Source organism: Helicoverpa armigera, chromosome 19 (genome assembly GCF_030705265.1).
Source record: "Helicoverpa armigera isolate CAAS_96S chromosome 19, ASM3070526v1, whole genome shotgun sequence".
Taxonomy (NCBI): domain Eukaryota; kingdom Metazoa; phylum Arthropoda; class Insecta; order Lepidoptera; family Noctuidae; genus Helicoverpa; species Helicoverpa armigera.
Window position 1 is genome coordinate 5,338,877 of NC_087138.1, and position 17,677 is coordinate 5,356,553.

The 17,677-nt window shown below is 34.5% G+C and overlaps 1 protein-coding gene and 1 long non-coding RNA gene across 3 annotated transcripts in view; one reads left to right on the forward strand and one right to left on the reverse strand.

Annotated features, from left to right (window-relative positions):
• The window catches only part of LOC110372961 (transcription factor SOX-5), a 265,683-nt gene that overhangs the window by 181,815 nt on the left and 66,191 nt on the right, over positions 1 to 17,677 (forward strand). The window lies entirely within an intron of this gene.
• Positions 2,984 to 3,840, reverse strand: LOC135118169 (uncharacterized). Its single transcript, XR_010277404.1, has 2 exons — positions 3,367 to 3,840; positions 2,984 to 3,189 (listed from the first exon to the last, which is right to left on the reverse strand). It is a non-coding gene; the product is annotated as an uncharacterized LOC135118169 (long non-coding RNA).

Consider the following 17,677-nt stretch of genomic DNA (forward strand, 5'->3'; position numbering starts at 1 on the left):
ACAACATAAAACTGCTATCTCATTACCGACTTGTCAAATCGTGTCCGCCAAATGGAATATTAAAGATCTAAAAACAGCTCGCAATAAAAAATGTTCTTATGATAAAGATCCTAATTATAATTTCTATTTATAAATCAGATGATATGACAAACATCTGGTCTACAAAATTTCATGTACCAAGGACATTTATATTTGTCCAGTTCCAAACAGCTGTTGTGTCGTTGCGATTGGTTGTGCGTGTGGTAGGCCCCTAATGTTCGGCGATGGTCGTGCGCACTTCGTGCATGGTGTTCAATCATACGACTGCGGTGCTATCTTTGAGATTATAATGAAACTTTTATGACTTCAATTTTCGTTATGAACAAAACTTTGGATGGACAAAGATCTCTTATGTGTTGTATGTATTTTATATAGTTTGCGCCGTAAAATTTTATCTATTGTATTGATGGTTTATTTTGTATAAATGTACGGTAGTACGATTTAGTTGTGTGTGTACCTATGTACAGCTGGAAGCTACGGAATAAGGTAGTCGGTATCCGTAGTGACGAATTGCTTGATGGTAATTCCTTAACAAACATCAATTATGTTATATTGATACTACTCCTATTAATAGTAGTCACGTATTCACAAGCTATCACCGAAATTAGAATAGAGATTATATAATGAAGTCAATACTTACAAATAAATCACGTCGTAAAATTGGGATATCATAATCTATGCAAACTGTTTATCAGTTTGACATATTTATTGATCGGACGGCAAGCCCGCTACCCGCACACTCTTGTTTGATCCCAACAATATTTTATTGTTATTAAACTATAGTAATAAAAATCCAACTAAATGTAATGACGATGTAAATTCTGAAGACGAAGAAAAAACTCGTACAGACAAAATAAAAACGAACACAACAATAAGTATTGTGCTACCGGTTGCAATCATTAGTATTGATGACGCAAATGTTACTCAAAACAGCGTTGAAAAAATTCTGAGAGCCAATCAAGAGAGTAGTGCTCACAATGGTTTGTCTAATAAAGAATAAGATGTGTACAATGAAGTATTACCGCGTAATAAAGACGGGAAAGGCAGACACAAAGGTAAAGAACGTAATGATTTGGAAGCGAGTGGATGTAAGCGTGAATGTGAGGAGCGAACCATGAAAATTACATGCGGGGCTCAATCGCAGCCGCGCTTTTGTGTGGCAAAGCTCACAATGGACGGTCAAGGACTTGATGAAGGACAAAGGGTTATAAGATGGGAAGGTAATATTGAAATCGGTGGTCCTCGTGAATTTTTGATGGCACGGTTACGAGAATTTGAAAGTGGTAAAACGCGTCCTAATAAAATAAAAAGTTCATCATGAACTCTTTTTGATTCCGTTAATTACCAAATTACGCATTCTAATGTAGGTTTATATATATCAGTTCAGAAAACCTTTATAGGTAACTGTAATTAATTCTAATATAATTTAGCAGAATTCTACCTCAATAGCAAGAATAAATCCATTAAAATTGTTACTACGGAGGAAACCGCGGACGACTTGAAATATGCAAATCCCATACATATAAAATCTGTTGTGACTCACACGGGGCATTGTACTGAGTTAGAAGCATCAAAGTGAGATCAACCTGAATAAAGGCATCCGCGCTGGACCGACGAAGGGGTAGTACAATGTCGGCGGCCGAACAAAAACTGACATTACAATACGTTGGGCCAACAACAGTGGCCGCTCGTAAATCAACCTCAGACAAAAGTAACAATAGTATTGAGGGAACCTTATAAGAGATCTTAGCATTGTGCTTATTCTTTGATGTTCACTAATAAAACCTTTGATTAATATCGTATAGACGGAACCAGTTGGTATGCAAATAATGACGTTCTGTGACGGTAGTCGGCTCACACGTGCTGGGGTGTGAACAAAAGCTAATGCTACATCTTCGTCACAATGCTTTGTTGGTCCACTGTTGGGCAAGTTCAAGTTGACCGATTTGGTTTTGTTAAATTCTTCTACGTGAACTGTCTTGTTGGAATATTTCGTTGTACGCTTGTCTGAATCAACTGAATGAGTAATCTTAGATGGTCTTTTATGCACATGGGAAGCCCCGACAGTACGAAGATAAAAGATCTGGTTCTAAATAAAATCGTAGGTATCTTTATGTCACGTTTTCAAGGTCATACTAATTTACTCATTTGCATTATTTAAATATCCTCAGCTTAGCTGTACGACCTTGAATTAATTAAAAATCTATGTGGTGCAAAAGTATCACTATCTTCAAAAGAGATTTTTCAATTTTAAATGAAAACAAAAACGTATCTTGAAAGAGAAAAGATATGAATTAATATAAATATCTAAACTGTAGCCCTCTTATTATAAAAACTGCCGCAAGTAGTGGTTTAAACCCGACTGAAGACGTCTTGGTTTGTTACGGTACTTACGATAGTCTTGACATCCTTATTACAAAACGTAGACTAAGAGAAGACTGTTTAGTACTTCGATTTGTCTGTGTGTGTGTGTGGTTCAAATAATATCCACAGATTATAAGCAACAAATATTTAAATCATTCGCTCAATCGTTCCGAATTCTATGCACCGTTCCTTTTTACATTATTTTGTTAAGTCTATTTTGATGAAAAATAAATAACTATGATAATAAAAAAAATATCTCTGCAGTTGAAAATATTACTTTTTATTATTTAAAGGTAATTTTATATTTCTAGTATCTTTTAACGATATACATGATCCAATTATTCTCTTTTAAACAACTATCGAGTTTGCGCGTATAACGGAACGTCAGCGCGCGTATCCGAGTTGTTTTGTTTTTAGGTTAGAAATAATTTGGATTATTTTCATCCCGATTTAAATGATTAAATAAGACGTTGTGCATCTAATTAGAACCTTTTCAAAATTAAGTGCACAATAACTTACCTACACACACAATATCGTGTGCATTAAATTACCAAAAGAAAATGAAACACTTGAAACAACATAAAAGTAGAAAATTATATTTTATTCCGATGTCTATTTATACAGTCAAATGCACTGCTACATGTTGGACACTGTTCTTCATCACACAATCTTGTTCCCTTTCTCATCTAGGCATTTTTGTACATTTTAGCAAGCTTCCAGTCTTTTACAAACATTGCATATTACTGGCAGAGATACGGCGTTCAAAACGCCAAAATAGTCTTGAATCTGTAAATAAACAATAGACTGTATGATAATCTGATATATTTTCGGAGTTTCATCAAAATCTATGTGGTAGTTTATGTGTGGAACATAGGTAAACAAACATCCATAATAAAAACTTTGACTCGTATACAATTAATTAGGATGTTTTGGCAACCTACTTGCACTGTAAAGGCTACTTACTTTATGGCGAGCCCAGTTGAGCATCATAGGATCATCCTGGATTATCATCATGCATTCAATTGACTATTATTTCGAAAAACGTAAATCGATATTTATATCGAAAATTGTCGTCAGGTAATTTGAAGAGATTTTGTCGATGACGCATTCTGTTGGGTCCCCGGACACTCTCAATAGTATTCTAACACATCCAAGTATTCCAAATCACACATATTTATATCCACTTTCGTTTTTTTCATCACAAAACAAATAACCTCAAAAGTAAATAATGTCGGAATTTGACGTTTGTCGACTAAGTACTGCAGTTAAACTAGGGGGCTCGATGGTTTATCTTTTGTACTACAGATAGTAATAGGACTTGCGATAAACTGCGTTTTGTAATAACGTTTTTTCAAGGTCGTACTTAAAGGTGGATTAAAGGTAGTACAAAAGCCGATACTTATTTGATACCGCGTTTTATAATAAGAGGGTAGGTGTCTACCAATCGTCCCGAATATGGGTCGGTCGATCGGTGACCCAAAGATAATTACATATTTTTTATACTTTGAATATTTTATTGTTTCCCATTTCGTCTCGTTTATCAATTAAAATGTGCTTGTCAATTTAGGTTAGTGATATCAGTGCAAGCTATTATTATTTTGTTGTTAAGGAAATGTCTTATGTATTCACCTTTTAAATAGAACCGAGCCATCTTAAACTGGGGTCAATAGGGTACAAGATTATGATATAATTGTTTACTTTTTATTTTTGTAATGTTCATAGATGCATACAGTACTTAATATGTTTTTTAGTTAAGTAGTTATACGGGTCAAATTGTACCTACTGTTTTTTTATAATTGTTACTTGTGACTATCGTAAGTATAATCGGTAAATGTTTAGTTTGGATGAGGAATCTAGCATTTGTCTGTATATACTTAGTCATTGCTCTTTTAACATTAAATATTTACACATTCCACAAACGAAATCCTGTTCCAAGCTTAGATGTATGATAAATTACTTTTCATTTAGTTTTGTAAGATCGCTGTAACTGAAGCCGATTCAGTTCAACCAATGATACGAACATCTAATTTTAAAATCAACAGATATTAATAAAATCCTTGAACTAACAGTTTTACGATTATATTTATTCGAACAGAGGAATATTATTTTTGAAAACTAATGTTCGTACGTCTGGTGATTTTTTATTGAAAACTAAACAGATATGTAGACACAAAGTCGTGTGTAACAACATCCGTTTCCTATGTGATTTTTTTGTTATTCTTTTCTTAATAACAGAATCTTGTCTGCAGTTTTTTATTAATAAAGTAACGAGGTTAAGTTATAAATTGAATAAAATGTTTAAACATTATTGTAAACGTTCAATTGGCTTTGATTCACCGATCATTATGGGCAAAAACTATTCTAGTTTTTCTTTCACGAAGCAATTTTAACTAAACGCTTCAAGTAAAGCGGTAAAAAAAGACAGAATATGTTTTGTTCCACTATTTCTGATTATTGATTCTAGTGAAGATCAATTTTATCGGCATGCAAATTATATTGAAAACCTAATGTTCTCTAAGAAACAATAATCAATTGATGGATCCGGGTGATCTAATTCTTGCAAATAATTCTGTGAAATTTTCATACTCTGGCAGCATTATTACTAAGCAAATCATGTTTATTTTAGAAGCCGGGGTATAATAGTAATATGTTAATTATCACCCATACTGAAAGGACTAATAATATTTGCGGATATTGTACCAGGGCAGATGCTAACAATATTCATACAATGTTTGAGAAAATGTCAGTTGTTCGCGATAGGGCTGGCAAACAAGAAGAAAGTATGCTTTGAAAATGAATCAAAACAATGAAAATACATACTTTTGTCGTAAATAACTTTAACTTAGGTACATTGGTGTTACAATTTCATTAATGTGGCTGCCCATATATAACACACATTATATAGATACCTAAATAAGTATTTTAAAGTCATAAAAGGTAACTTATTGCATTGTTATATTTTAATGCAATTTCAATGCACGTGTCACTAACCACTGATAATATAAAATTATTACTCGTATGTAATTGTTATATGTATTCAAATTAATTAATTGTTCTCGTTCCAGGAAAATGAATTGACGAATTTAATTTGTAAAATTATAAAATTATTAAAGTTGAAACATATTGTAATGTTTCATATATTTCCTCTTTGTGACATCCCTGTGTTATACTATTATTTTATTTATCACTCTCTTTGTTCTGTGTAGTTTGTGCCAACATCACATTCTATTTGTTCGTAAATATCTTCCGTGATATATCGACTGAATGAAATAAAAATGGCTGTTTTGCTCGTAATTCTATTGCTGTCAAATTCTCCAGTTAATATAGACATCCTGTGTTTTAGATGGCAATTAATATTGGAGGTTGACAGCAAACTGGTTGCATGGGTCATGTGTCATTTGTAATAGTCGAATACGACGGTGATTCGGTAATTTTAATTTGTTAAAATGATAAAAATAATGTAAGTTGAAACATTGAATGATTGTATTCACTTCAACCAGAGAATAAGCTCATGTTTAAGAAATTAAATAATATTTTTTAATTCAATATTTAGGTATGAAAATCATATTTTTCTGGTTCTTTCTAAAGCTCAGAGATACCATCTGGTTCACAATTAAAACGTCAAAAAAACAAAATAACAACAGAAAACTTTTAAGTGTAAAGTCAACAATAAATCTCTCGTTAATAAGGCGTCTCATAAACAATGTTTTTTTCACCATTTTGCATTTGGCAGAGCGCAGGCCATGCGTCGTTGAATCCTAACATTGACCAATTATTGCACACACCACTCACCTCCTTTGAAGTCTAAAACATAAAATTTGTAAAAAACTGCTCAAGTCAATGATACTTATTTATTATTTTCCACGAAACCATTTAGGAGTGAAGGATATTTATTAGCGGGACAAGTGACCGGCGGTGACATGGAGGCAGTGCCAAAAACAATAGCCGGTAACAAATAGAACTGATACTTTATACAATGGTTATTTAAATAATGAAATTATGAAACATTGTAATATAAAGCAAATAATCTACAACATACAAAGTGCATAAAACGATGGTACGAGTACATACGTGCAATAAACTGACAATCTGTTCAACATCTCAACTTCAAACGGACTCAAACAATTTTCAGGAGTATTATTCACTTCTTAAAAATATAAACGACAATACATAATACGTTAATGCGCCATTAGCAGAGATTTAACGTTTATTATGTCAATCTTGACCTTTTTTAAAATTCGTCAGCTTTACTTATGTGTCCGGTTTTCGCGAACATTACTTTGTATGTCAAAATGTAATTTTAAAGGCGATAACACTTAGTTTGTGTTAACGAAAATTCATCATTCATCATCAAAGTGATCATTTAACTTGTCATCACTCATGTCAATATCATTACGTTTGCCTTCAATTACAATCAAAGGCACTTCGTTTTTGATCCTATTATCGTACAGAATGCACTATAGAAATTCTTTGAGAAAAATTGTTGGAAATATTATTAGAGGTCACACAATAGGCCGAAGGGTCTTTGATGTGACAAGAGGGACTAATCAATGGTTGTCGATAGAAACATTCTTTTTGATCTTAGAACTGATGGAAGTCGTAATATTTCCCAGACATCGCCTGTTGATGGCCGAGATTTTTATTAAAATGTATTAGAAAAATAAACTTGTATGCTGTCTGCGCGGGATATTTGTGTCAGAATTGTAAAATTCGACAATCAATGTTGGATTTTATTGCGGACATGGGAACATGGTAATAACTGTTAGTTCTATAGTGTGCACTTTGAAATGTAGGGAATAATATAATAATATCTGGAGTTTGATTGCGTGTTTTTCTTTTGGGTGACATTTACAAACATTTTTACATGACATTTTAGACATAGTTATGGAAAAAATAATAACATTTATTCACTCAAAATACAGTACGAATATAGTTATGACACAATACTTTCACAATCAAACCGTTCCATATTCAAACTTTCAAACCCCGTCTTCTACAAAAAGAAAAAAAAAAGTAACAAAGACATCGCATTTCCAACAAGCCAGCAGTGAACACATCACGGAAATCGATTCTAATTCGAACGTCTGTATCGAATCGTATACCGATGTATCGAGGCACCGCGGAGCCCTCTTATTTGTCGGATCGATTATTCCACTTCATCTCACACTTATTGGGTTCAAACAAGTCTATTGCGAAGGCATCGGTCATGTGATTATTGATGATAATTATGTAGGTAATTATTTTATTTGTCTTCTATTTAAGGGTTGTTACCCTAACTTTATACAATAATGTTAAATGTCATAAAAATATTATTGAAGCAAGCAAGCAAGAGGCCATTTTTCCATAAGCTGAGCACTGTCCAAGTCCAAATTCATTCTTGTTTTATATTAACATTATAAGAGTTTTTTCCGTCTTTTTTTGTACCCACTAAACATAGCTATCTCAACGGTTCACTGTAGTAAAACTTGAGTATCATTCCAGCTTTTCACGTTATAAATATTACAACAACCACCTTCATAAACAATACTCTTCAGAAGTAAGTGCTAAGCATCCATATTCCTTCTCGCATATTGAATATAACCTCACAATCTCTAGGCTGACTTCTCTAGCATTCCTTACTTCGTGTGGTTTCGCCGCATTTCGACACATTGTGTGCCTCTATTCATTTCAATAATGTAGTGTTATTGTTCTAAGTTCAGCGAAAGCTCATTGTTCTATACAATTGTTAATGTCGGTGACAGTCGGTGACGTGTTTAGGGACAAATTCATTTGTATGTGAGTTTGTATACGCTTGAATATTGTGGAAGAATGATCTCGGAATGTATTATTTTAATGCTAAGATATTTTGTGTGAAACCTGGAAACATCCGCTGATACCAGTCTAACCAAGGGGTATTGGGTTGCCCGGGTAACTGGGTTGAGGTGGTCGGATAGGGCAGTCCCTCCTTGTAAAGCACTGGTAGTCAACTACATCCGGTTAGACTGGAAGCAGACCCCAAAATAGTTGAGAAAAAGGCTCGGAGGATGATGACCTGAAAACATCGTCATATCTCACATCATTTGTTGAACTTGTCTCTCCTGCGTTTATCCGAACATCAAATTAAAGCTTATTCAGACAGTACACTTCAAAACGACCGCTCATTTCACACTTACTAACATTACCATCACATAAAGCCTCAATCACAATACTGGAACCACAAACAAGCATTCCCAAGCAATCACCGACCGCATCTAAACGTTAACATTACAAAATAAAGCCGAAATATTAAACAAAATCCGTTTACTTTACATTAACGGGTTGACAAATAACCACAAATTGCGATTGTGACTTGAAAGGCGGTTAATAATGGTTTTAGTCGTAGGTTTCTGAAGTAATTCGGTTAGAGGCGTCTCAGATTGAGCTATTGTTTCCGTAGATTGATTTCATGTCATTTGAACGTGTGTTCGTAGTTTGCATCTGAGGAGAAACAAACGGGTAGTTTGCTCTATTGTTTTGTTATTAATTACTTGTAGAGTGCACCGCTGTTGAATAGAAGCTACAATTGGATTAGGGATTAATATTGTCTTCAGTTACTGTCTTAATTGATTTAGAATTAGTCCTTGTTGATGTCATCAACATAATATTGTGTACCTATATGGTGACATTAGAAACCTTTCGAGTTTCAAAAACACAAAATGGTAATGCAATTCGGTCTAAAAAGTTACATTTAAAAGGCCACAGCAACCCCACGTCTTGTCCTTCAAAGATTAACCTCAAGGATTCATCCCCCAGTTGTCCTCAAATAATATTTTATAGGACAAACGCCAACCGACCGGCCCCTGCAAAAATAATATGTGTCTGCGGCCTAAATTATTCACAAAGGTGTAGTGGCTTCCCCGAACCGGCACGATGAATAATATATAAATCATTCGATATTATTTGATGTAAACTTTCCCAATTTCCCTATACATATGTTTTCGTGGTGAACAAAATTGTGGGTTTTGTGGAAAATCCTCTTTTATTCATTCACGGTATTGCACGTGACAAATTTTACCTGAAATAAAGAAATAATCAATCAATTAAGAATGTCAATTTCCTCACACGGTAATACCTAATATTTGATGCATATGACTTATGTACCTAGTAGGTATTTCCAGGTTTAATAATGTTAATTACCGATCATTTTCCTCATGTAATTTGGACTGAAGATAATTTTAATGAAATTATTGTTTTTGGTGACGTAATGGATTATTCTGTTTAAGTGCTAGTAAGGCAAGATGTGGGAGTATGATGACACAATAAGTGACCCTAGGGGTTAATGCGATCGTCTGAGCTACCCCTTAGCCGCCGTCTCGCGGTTGTAACTGAGAAAGCTATGGAGTCGCGCGTGTTTCAGAATTTCATATTTGAAGTGAAAGAGGGATCTGTTTTGTAGTATTAGTGCAACTTTCAATATTTTTTCCATTAGCGAATTAGGCTATAATTTGCTCTGATGCGCTAGGCTATTTTTCTTTTTTTCTACCTCGGGGCGTTTTTGTAGCTTAATCTATTAATTTTTGGAAAAAGTAATCTAACAACGTATTATTTTTTATTTAGTAGTCAAAGTAAAATTCGCTATCTTGATACAAATATTAGCGGGCTACACTATTGCACTTGAACAATTTCCACAATTCAGCTACACCGGCCCCTTTCCACGAACTCACGGACGGTCGCATTGCCCCTGAGATTTGACAATAATTCTCGATAGCTCCTCTATTCTACCGCTCCCAATGAATACTGAATTGAGACCAACTCCGTATCTTAGACACAACCTATTTCAATTTAGATTATTGCTTCGCTGTTCACGATGCAATATCTTAATAGAACCCCCACACAAACTTCAATCAGCATTTATTGAAACGCTCACATGCCAAATTAAAAATAACCTTTATTTACTGAATGTTAAACTTAATCAAAGCCCGAAGATGAATAATGAAATCCTACTGTGTATTTTATTCATTGACCTTCCAAAATTAACAGAGATAACGCGCACAAAGGCTCGGATTGAAAGGTGCCCCTTTCAACGATTCTGCCACTCTTTAATCTATAACCGAAACAAAACTCGGGCTCGTAACGCGATTGTCTGTCCGTTCATTTACTTAGTAAATTATTCTTTGTCGAACGGAAGAGAAGGCTTTGAATCCATTAATTCCCTGATGGGGTCACAAAGAGGTGGTTCGAATTAAAATAATGTATTCTACGACTTCAATAGAGCGCCCTCCGTCCGGTGCGCCGCTGTTATTACAAGAATAATGTATTTAAATCAGAGTCTGCTTTCAGATGAAGATGCCCCGCTTTGTGAGTCCGACGAATAAGTGATCACGTACGTTGCCATTAGGATACGTTTTATGTGCAAATTATAGCTTGCCATTTTTGAGCTTACTCGGATTTCAACGCAGACGCCCCGCGAACAACTGGGTTCGTTAGAAAAGTTTTTAATACAGCTATTATTGTATGCTCGTGTTTGCGGACCGAAATGTACGTTCCACAATGTGGACGTTTATACAAATGAACACACCATATGTAGGTACACATAGGTAGTCTTATTAATTGCAAATCCGTTCACAGAGACAACCGTACGAACACAAACAGCAAATTAATCCTGCCGGCAAAAGGGTTTGCAAACTACCCTCTGTTAACAGATAATTTAGAATATGATCACCCCATCGCCGAATATTTCCGAACAAACATTTCGATGTATTTATTCTAGTGTTTATTTTGTAGCGTAATATGTCGTGTTCCACTTTGATGTCGTGAAATCGCTTCTGTTCTTTGTCAGCGAACCAAGGATTTACATCTATTACGTTAGTCATTTAATTGTCGGTTTTACTGCCATCTATTTTCGATTTAGAATCCTTTGTAACGTGATAGGGGGTTACAGCTTTGTCGTATTGAGTCGTCGTGTATGGAATTATTGCATATGGTTGGTTGGAGTTTGTTTGGCAGTATGAATGGTTCATTATACATAGGGATACTTTGTGCGGGCTCGGGTTATATTTGCAATGTGAACCATTGTTTATGATTTGGAGAATTGTTTGTGTTGCACTGTCAAAGGATGTGCACTTGTTTACTTTAAGCTGAGGGGAGGGAGACGACTTGTGTAAACAGTGCCATGTTTAAGTAGCTGAATGACAATCGTTGACTTGCGCTTCATTACTTTTTTTCTGACAATGTATTGCTACTTTTGAAACATCTGGCTCTGGTTTCATAGTTCATATTGAGCGAAATATAGCTGGTATTCCCGGTAACCAGTAATTGGTTTTTTTCATACCATACGATGACGAATCGATATGTACTTACACATATCCATGTGGTCTCATCTTATCTTTTACATTTATCCAAAACTTTTCAACTCTTTGCTACTAATGCCTGTAGTACACTCCGACACAGCAGAAACACGACACATTCCATCAATAACGTGATTAATCCAACCAAAACGCAGTCACAAAGCTCTCAATTCCGCAACTTTACCCACATTGGCAAACAATCATACTTATTCATCTGTACAAAGGATCGGGGAAACTGGAGTAGTTCTCGCAAACCGAATTCCTCGACGAGCTTTCCTTTGCGAAACTCCGGAGTAGATCTTGAGTCAAAAGCCCCACTCGTTTATGTTCAACTATTTTTTTCTACCTTTCACCATTTTGTATCCACTGTTCCCTTTTGCTGGTTTTTGCTTGTGTTCAAGTTTGTGGAAAAACTGTGTTTTTTTCTATTGATTTTTATGGTGTTTTTAATTTGTCGATTGGTCTGATATGTTACCTCCACTTATATTTTGTTTAAGTCTGATTATAATTGAAGCGATTTTTGGGGTGGCATTATCTGAGGCATTGCATATATTCTAACCTATTTGGCCTCAATTTTAAAGTTACAGAATGACTTTTTGGTCTACAAAACTATGAAATATCACAAAAAAAACTAACAAGCGAGCACTGAATGGCGTTTAGCCGTACTACATTTTCATTCGGTTCGTTTTGCTAGCGTTTCATTTCGCACTGACCTAAGAACACAATAGGCTCTCATCAGACTTCTCTTGTTTAGGAAAATCGTCGAGCCGTGACGTTCAGTCTGTATACGCCTTAATTGTTCATATTATATTTATATTGATGATGTAAGGAGATGGGATGCTAGTGTGATAGGTCGATTTTATTGTAGGATAGCTGTGTAGGGCAATACGAAATAGTTCTTGGTATTCTCAGACATGCTATAAGGAAGGTCGGGGGACAGTGAAGCTTTTAACATAAGATATTTTGAATCCATTGCCGATCAGCTTATGTGCTTACTGTCCCTAATATAGCAGACATGACCGATAGATGTTTCCAAATTAACTGACAATAAGTAAAATCTCTTCAGATTCTGACTTACTTTTACCAGTAAAAGTTTCCTAAAAGTTTTCTCTTTCCACCGTAGCAAAAAGTCTCACGCCGAATAAATACTTCATCATCATCAGCCTCACCTTTCCCATCTATGTTAGGTTTGGCTTCCAGCCTCCCCGGATGCAGATGATCACCAGTATTTTGTACGGAGCGACTGCCTATCTGATCTCCTCAACCCAGTAACCAGACCAAACCGATACCTCTTGGCTAGACTGTTAGTCCTCTGGCTTCTGACTACTTAACAACTGCTAAAGATGCAATAAATACTTAAGCCATCATCAAAGACGTAAAGTAGCAACGTACAGAACAATGACAGCCGGTGATTGGGCATTGTGCCGTATTAACTGTATTGTTTGTCACCCAGTAATCATAAAGCGGCTCATTGGGGGTCGGGAGGTGGCGTGGAGACGGATTCCGTATTTTGTGAGACCTATAAAGGAATATATATATTTTTTTATATATTATTGTCTTTGAAATACAGGGGTCAGTATTCAGCAGAGAATAAAGAATTATGTAATGAAATAGGTATATCACGTACATAAGAAAAGGCTGTGATGTACCTAAGTATGTGTGAATATGTGATGTAGTTAAATAATATCAGTTTTGGTAAGGTCAAGAAAAATAATTTTTGACAAAACTGAACAGAAAATTATAGGCAATTGTTACCGACATTCTATAAGAATTTCTTTTTCCATTTTTCTATTGAAAATATACTGACTGATTTCAAATTATCATACTGTAGTTTTTATCAGAGACAGTCGCGTAAAAATAATAAAAGTAAATGAACGACTCCATACTATGGAACCGGTTCGCCCACTCGACTCGCGTTGTCGCGCACCCGATGGGTAATTTCCCCCATTGTCAGAACCAAGAAAATGTTCACAACAACACACGTTACTGGAAGCGACATCACCTATTGACCCAAAAATATATCGCACAAAACAAAAAAAAATATATATTTTTGTAAAAAATGCCAAAGTATGTATGTATGTGATATTTCATATAAACCACCTGTTCACATTGGCAACAAAGAAAGTATTAAATAAAAAAAGTATGTAGGTGTAAAGAAAAGTACCAATAAAACTGATATGTTGCATTTTTCTTCATGAAAAATATTAAATTCTTTTACCAAGGGAAAGTAAATTAGTTGCGCAGATATTTTATTTCGAGCAATTTTTCCTCTCAGTAATCGTTTTATAGAAACAATTTAGTACATAATGATATTTCGATTTCGAAAGCGAATTTAGTGTATTGTAGATCAAAAGGCTCGGTGAGTGGTGTGGGACAAAAATATTATATAGACATAGTTTTGGTTTCTAGATATTAGACATGACAAATTACAAAAGCATTTCAGAATGGAATGGATGTTTTGACTTCGACCACATGTTTATCAACTATTTACACTTATATTTTTTTAATTATATTATTTATTGATGCTTTTTGGAACCTTTTCAAACACGCTATAAACCAAGGTTTAACGACTTTTGGCTTAGCTTATGGTTTTTATTCTTTATTTGCGGCTGGGGAAACTAAACAATATTCAATTGTTATTGATCGTCTGAACGAAGTGTATAAAACAAAAACACTTTTCTTTTTTCTCGCTTCCCGATACCAGTTGAGTTAGTTTAAAAATAGAATTAAAAAAAGATTAAAAAAAAAATTAGGTATTTTTCATATTTTTTTTTGTGTTTCCGTTGCCACATCCAGCATCTTTATCATATGTTAGATGTTACACTTGTAACTACATTTTGTTCGGGGGAGTTTTCTTGTAATTTGCCGTCGATAATTCTACCTCCCTTCGTTTCACTCAATAGAAGCCAATTGTGCGATGCAGCGCTTGTTTTGACATGTCATTTTGTATTTTCTTTGAAATAAGTTTTTTTTCTGGCAAATGATTAGCATTCATCGAGATTGCTATTGAAAACGTATGAAATTAGGTCTGATTTTCCTTATAAAATGTGGGCTATGCACGTGTACGTAAATAGTAGAAAAATGCCTATATTTTATTCAGCAAAAGCGTCAAGTCGTAAACGAATTCCCACTAAAATTATTTCCACATTTACGAATAAACAAAATCAACTAAAAATAATGAAACTCGCGAAGCAAATTAAGCGAATAAATTGGAAAGCTAACAAACAAGAAAATAGGCATCGAAACCTAATTTGAAGGAACGCAACAAAATTTTATTCCTTCTTATTGTGAATAAACTTATTATAGAATAGGAATAATTCTGTTACAAGAAATTCTGCCGGCCATTTTTTTTTCTCTTACCAAAGGCAAGAAAATGTTTCTCGTTCCTCATTGAATTACAGACGCTTCACAATATTTTTCTATTTAATTTTTATTCTCATTGTACTCGGCGACTCTCTGGGACTTTTATTCGCTTATTTGATTTGAGTTGTTTTTATTATGTCTCTTTTGGAAGTGTTTTGTAGGCCGTATCGACATCTAGAAAGATGTACACTTGGGTTTATTCTTCTTTCTTCACATAATATTACATATTAAAGATGAAAGAAGGTTCCTTTATCCTAAATACTTTATATATAGTGTCTAATGCCTATCTTCAGTAAACCACAGATAGCATATTGGAAACGGCCTTTAAACAATAAGTTATCCACGCCCTCAATCCTCGCTAACACACTTAACCTTTCCATATAAGCAAAAGCAATTCCATCAATCAATCAATCAACGAATCTACAAGATTTAAGAGCGACTCTCAAACAACTTAGTTACCAGATGACACTTTAATACACCGATCGGGTAGGAAACCTTAGCCGTTTATCTAAGACGGCAGTTCGCAATTTCCTATGTCAAATAGATTGGAGCCTAGACACTCGTTACGTTTACTTAGTCAGTCCGTCCGTCCGTCGGTCCGTCGTCCACTGATTAATTTCTAAACGGATGCACATGTTAATATCTCGTATAAATTAGAAGTCGTACTAGGTGATGTGACTGGTTTTGGTAAGATATGGCCTATGGAGTTAAAGGAATGTGGTAGAATCGTGGAAGGACAGTTTTGATAGGGTATCGGAGGATGCTTTCGGATTCCGTGGCTTATGGCTTCTGAACGGAAATATCTTAGTAAAATCAATTACGGAATCGTATCTTTAATAGGTTATAGGTTGGTTTGGTACCGCATTTTTTGCGATGTTAAAGTTTATGTCGTAATATTAAGTTTTCTAAGAACAAGGGTTCCTGAAAGCCCTTTCTGATGAAAAACATTTCCGAGTTCTTCTCAGAAGGGCCAATGGTGAGCCCAAAGTTCTATTACAATATCAAGCAGCAGCGAAGTGTTTTTTATATTTGAGAGATGACATAATAAAACATCCACAATTTAAATGTTATTAACAGTTGTTTATTAATAGCTAAATAATTAAAAAATATTACAGAAAAACCCTAAGAATAGAAAGGTAACCCTTTTATCACCGACAGCAAACCATTTAAGAGCGTGTACGTCAACCGCGCGCCATTTGGCCTAAAATGGTACTTTTCAAACCACTGTTTCTCAGTAACTACTTATCCTATAACTATGTTATTTTTTAATAACGCAAGGTAATTTCACTGTCTATATAGTTAATTGAACATAAATTTCAATTTGTGTAGTTTAAATACTTAAAACCCCTATAACGTAACAGATGTTTTATAAAATTCCCGTTCAGCGTCTATTTCGAAGCTTAAATTCATGTGAAAACAGTGGCAATTCTAATCATATTTATTTTTTTACTCATAGACGAAATCCCCATGCCTATAGTTAATTGAAAACATTTTTTGATTTAGGTCTCTATCTTTCAGAAAAAAATATTTTAACAATGTGAAAAATTGTGAATTTCAAATGCTTTTTTTACCTATCTATCTTACTTAATTTAATATAACAATTATTTACTATAGTAATATAACTCTTTCTTTAAAACATAAACTTTATATTATAATTTAATCTCTTGTTTTTATTTTTTTATAAATTATTTAAAAACTACTATAAAACGCTGCACGCGAGTCAACTCAAACCAGACCGCCGCAAGGCTTCACAGAGAGAGGACGTGTCGCTCCGTCACATCGCGTAGGGTGAATAACCTCTGCCGTGGATACCGAGAATAGAGTACATTTCAAGCGCGACCAACAAATCTTGATACATTACTATTTTATTTAAAGCTAAATTTTGAAGCATATTTTTTTTTATCGATTGAGTTGAAATTTTGTTTGAATGTTCAGTTTTAATAACAATGTATGATTCTATATCCAATATGGCGGTATACCCAAGATGGAGAAAAAAATGTTTTTAATGCATTCCTACGATATGGGTATCAAATGAAAGGGCTTGCTATGAATAACTCGAAAAAAAATGTGTCGCGAGTCTAAATCCAATATGGCGGACTCCTTAGGCTAGAAATCACTTATTGCAGATGTCTGTTACCAATCGAGCTATAATTTTTTTTTTTCATTTTGGATGTACCCAAATTTTGACTTTTGATCTCGAATAACTTTTGAAGCATATAGGATAGATAACTTAAAACTTTATTTGCAATGGTAAACCCAAGCTCTTCACCAATATTTGGCTTTCCGGCAATTGTTGTTATTTGACCACAATTTTTCGGTCTGGATGGACTGGACCATTCATATAAACAATCAATTTTTCAAATCGGTCCAGGCGTCTTTGAGAAATCGAGAACAATCAAATTGAGAACAATCACAAAACAATCTAATAGAAACCTCCTCCTTTCTTTTTTTGAAATCGGTTAAAATACAGAAACTCTTAACATTGTCATTAATCATCAGTCGACTATTTAGTACCTACTGTTGAAAATTGTATGTAATATACAGAAAGTGCTCAAAACCAAGGTTTTCATAGGTGCCCGATTTTTTTGCAAAAGAGTGTAAGTATT